A 4,988-nucleotide genomic window follows, 5' to 3' on the forward strand; every position below is an offset into this window, starting at 1 on the left:
TAATTCCAGAACAGCCATGCTACCCAGAGAAACCCTGTCTCAAAACACGAAAGAAAACAACAAAATTAAATTAACAATGAAAGATCTGTCTGTTGTCTTGGTCAAGGGTATGTGATTTGAAGGAAGGAGTGTAAGGATTAAAGGTTGTTTATCTAGTAATTTATTGATGATTGTAACATGAGCTCCACTTGTATTGAGAAAATAAAGGTGAAGTTCACGAAAGTATTGGAAGGTGTGGAAAGATAATTGCTAGTTCCTTGGTCAAGACTCTTCTGACATGAAGTTGTTTCCATGATCACAATATCTATTCTTCTATGTTATCTCTGTTCTAAATAAGTGCATTCAGATCAAATCAAATCAAGTAATGTGTTAAGAGTATATATTTTATTAAATTCATAATCATACTCTTATTTACCTTGTTATTACACTGTGGTAAGAACTTTGCTAAGAGTTATAAAGTACATCAGTCTTTATTTCATGCACATATTCAGGTGGTTAACACTAAGTCAGAAGTGGCTTACCTTGCTGGTAATTTATATTACCCCTTCACCTTGTTGGCTGTGATGGGGATACTTTCATGGTATCTCAAAACTTTGCCAAGTTTGGAAAATGAGGACTTAAATTTGTTCATGGTCTAGGAGATTTCTTTTTGTCTGTCAGTGGCTGGAAATGTCTATTTTAAGGCTACTCTCATTGAAGAGCTGAATTCAAATTTGTGAATCCAAAATGTAACAGTCATCCATAAAGCACTATTGAAAAAAAATTTAAGCATTTCAAATATTTCAGATATGAAGTTTATGTCAAGATTTTATTTTTCTTAAAATGTTCTATAGGGAAATAAGCTTATCTAATAGTACCGTATATAGATCATATCTATCTACCTTCCATCCAGTTTCCTATTTAAATATGGTTAAGATAATGGTAGCTACATCCCAGTGTCTACCTGAGGTTAAATAAGGAAAACATTTTAAGTATCTTAAAAATACACAATATACAGAAAGTATTCAATTCATTAGGGATATTTATCAGGGCACCCTCCTGTCAGTAATGTCAAAGACACTGAGATAAAAACAATGCAGGACATTGTTCTTATGTCGTGAGTAGGAAACAAATGCACTGATTGGCCAGTATTAACTTCTGTATTTCATAAGCTTATCCATAATAAAAATGCATCATTGAGCATAAAAAAAGCTAAGGCTGGCGTCTGGGGAGATGACTCAATGATTAAAAGCACTGGCTACTCTTCAAGAGGACCTGGGTTCAATTCCCAGCACTTACATGGTGACTTATAAACATGAAACTCCAATTCCAGGAATCTGACACCTCTGGCTTCTGCAAGCACCTGACACACTTAGTACATATGCATCCATACATGTAGAACAGAAAAGAAGAAAATGAATCTTTTAAAAGAATGTTGAGGATAATCTCTATGCTGGAATTATCCTATCCCAGTTAAATTGACATCAAAATTACTCACGGGTGTGGAAACGGCTCATGGATAAAGTACTTATTGTACAAGCATGAGAACCAGGATTGAATCTGCTACAGGGGAGAGGATGTAGAGGCAGAGAACCCTTGGGACTTCTACTTCACAAAGTCTTGTATGCACAGTGGCAAGGGACAGACAACCTGTTTCAAAGAATATAGAAAGTAGTAATGAGATTGGAGGTGGTTGTCTGACCTTCAGGAATATTCTGTGACATGCAAACACTACACTCAACACAAATGCATATACCCATGCATGTGTATTTATCACATACACACATGCACAAAAAGAAAGTATAACAACAACAAAAATAAGCCAACTGATTCCTCCAAATGTGAATATAAAAAAAAGTTTTAACAAGAATAGAGAATCAGAAATTTTCTAAATTCTTAAGATTTGCCTTAGATTTCAAATATGACACCCTGATAGAGCCATTTTTAATGAACTACCAAGATTCGATATACTAAAATTAGACAATTCTGTGTAAATGATAAACTCACTTATAATAAAACTTTGTTCTTTTCTGGAATATTCTCTATGGTGTTGCCATATCTTTACATGTAGATCTATGCAGGATTGTGTTTGTGTAGACTTCAGTAACCTTCATGTCAGCAGGAAATACAAAAAATATTTGATCTTTTCACAATATTTGCATATTTTCAAAAAATTAAAAATAATTCTCTCAGTATTTCCACATCACAGTTATTAGCATTATGAAAATTAGTAGCAAAATCTCAAACACTCACTGTACAAATTTTCTGGGTTCCTCAAAGCAGACTCAATCATAGTAAAACCATGTAACGAATGAGGATCAAGCAACTAATATGACATTGAAGAATCATATAATTCCTTGGAATGTTCTATATGTATTGAATCTTGGTGGAAATATGCTTGCCTGCTGTAGGAATAGAATAACAATAATATTTTGAAGAGAGGTTGTGGTGAGGTAAGGCAAAGCAAATGCAAAACTTAGGAATGTCATTTAGCATGTGAGGATGGTGATGTCTGTTCAGTGGGTTATTTCACAGCTCATATTTGAATTTGTCATGATGGTACATTTTATTCCAGACTAAGATTTATTCCTGCTTAATAACCATAAATTTCCCCTTGTGCTTGTTTCCATACCAGTCATTGCGTGTTAATAGATGTGATTAAAAAAAAATGACTTATCTAAATAAGCACCAAAAAGATAAGTACTAATAAGAATTTGAGTCTTGGCAAATCAAGGAACTGTATTTGAATCCAAGCACATATGGCAACCTCTTGCACATGTTTTGAATATGATTACTGAGGTAAAGGGGATACAGTTATAAAAAAAATAATCATTTTAGTCAATGGACTCTTACCTGATGATTTGGTACACAGAATTAAAATATAGACCTAAATCATGTAACCCATAAAGAAGTTGAAGATTAAAGTGGAAAATGTAGCAAATGTCGAAGGTTAAAGATGCCTAAATTCAAAGAAATAAAGTATAATATGCTAAATAAATTGTAAAAGTACATTATATATCAGTGCCTATATTTTCTTAGTCTAGTTTGGGAAAGTGTAACACATTGCCCAAACTTTAAAAGAACTATATTCTCAAAAGAATTTACTCATTTTCTTAAAGGAACAGATGGAATATGTTTTATTTTCAAACATAGATTATATGCTTGTTAGCTACTGTGACTACCAACTTGGTAATTGCATTGCCTTGGAAATGTAACCATCTCAAATATTTCTGCCCTGGTTTGAGGTCAGCTGGTGTTGAATTTGGATTGTGACTTGAGTTCAAGCCTATTTATCATATATTCCAATGTTATCATTTTTTCTATGCTTAACTAACTCCCATTACTTCTTTGAGAATTTCAGATTATAATCTTTATTTTCTTATTTTACATATTGATCCAAGTTCCCTCTTCCTCCCTCCCTCCCTCCCAACCTCCCTCTGTCCCATCATCCCATGCCCCCCGACCACCTTCCCATCCCACTCCCCTGCCACTCCACATGTAGGGTGATGCCTTCTAGGAGGGGTCATCTAAATCTGTCAAGTCATTTGGAGTAGGGCCTAGGCCCTCCCTCCTGTCTCTAGGCTAAGGGAGTATCCCTCCAAGGGGAATGTGCCCCCAAAGTCCTTTTGTGCACCAAGGATACATCTTTTTGCTTAAATTTACCTCCACCTATCCCCCAAATCTGGCCCCACCTCCACATCCACTTTCTACCCTCAGTTTTTTAATTAGTAGTTACTCATTTCATGTTCTACCTACAGCAGATCATGTCACTGAAGAAGACAAGATAAGCTAGGCCTGTCTCAACTCAGGAGGCAAAAGCAATGGACTCAAGTTAAAATCCAACCTGCATTACAGAGCAAGTGTAAACCAGACAAGGCAACTTGGTGACCCTTTGTCTTAAAAAAAATTCAAAATGGAAGTGTATTTTTTAAAGTAATAGTAATAAATCAGACAGCGTACTTCCTTGGCACCCAAATGGCTGTTGTTACGTGCTTATATGCTTTCATGGGAAAACATGTTTTGCCACATGTGACTTGTCCTTGTGATTGTACATTTTACTAACATGATTATTTTTACTCACCTGATTCTTATTAAACTTCAGATATTAATTATCTGATGGTCTGAATTAAGTGGGCTATTGCATGAGATAAAGACTTCAGTCTGCTTTATTTATTGTTTCCTTTCTACAGGTCCCACTGCCTCTAGAGTAACAAGTAGTGCTTCAGGATACATTATACAGATATAGTTCATCTATCACAATTTCAGAGGGCATGACATCAGCAAATTTAAACAGGCCTTTTATGTGAAAAATGCAATGTCCCTATGATTGTTCATTTTCATAGTCTCTGAAATTAGGTGATCAGCCAAGTCCCTTCCTTCCTTCCTTCCTCCCTTCCTTCCTTCCTTCCTTCCTTCTTTTCTTCTTTTCTTCCTTCCTTTCTCCCTCCCTTCTTTTCTTTCTGTTCTTTCTTTTTTATATCTTTCTAAGTGCATCTAGAGGTGCTCAGTAGTTAAGTTGCTCTGAGGACCTGAGTTCAATTCCCAGCACCCACATGGATCAGCTTAAAACTGTCTGTAACCCCAAGTCAACATTACTGGACACTTTCTTATGAACTCTGTGGCACACCACTCATGTGTGCATGTACCCACACAGACACAAACATACACACATAATAAAAAGAAAATAATTCCCTTACAAGACAGAATTGTTATTTTATCATCATTTCTTGTTGGTAGTCTATAACTAAAAGAACTGAAGGTTAAAATGAAACATGATACAAATTTCCTTTGGCCCAGAGTATGTTAACTGTGATGCATCTGTCTGTACAGAAAACAAGGAGAAAACAAAATGTGACCTTCCTAGGTTTTAGAGTATGTGCTATAGTCTCCATCTTCACCTCATGTCTCAAGAACAAGAAACACACAGCTTCTTGCTTTCTAATATATAAAACTCTTTGGAAGGATTCAATTGCCAATAAATATTTATAAAAAGCATGCAGCTTTTAATA

The sequence above is a fragment of the Phodopus roborovskii genome, unplaced genomic scaffold (genome assembly GCF_943737965.1).
Source record: "Phodopus roborovskii unplaced genomic scaffold, PHOROB, whole genome shotgun sequence".
Lineage (NCBI taxonomy): Eukaryota > Metazoa > Chordata > Mammalia > Rodentia > Cricetidae > Phodopus > Phodopus roborovskii.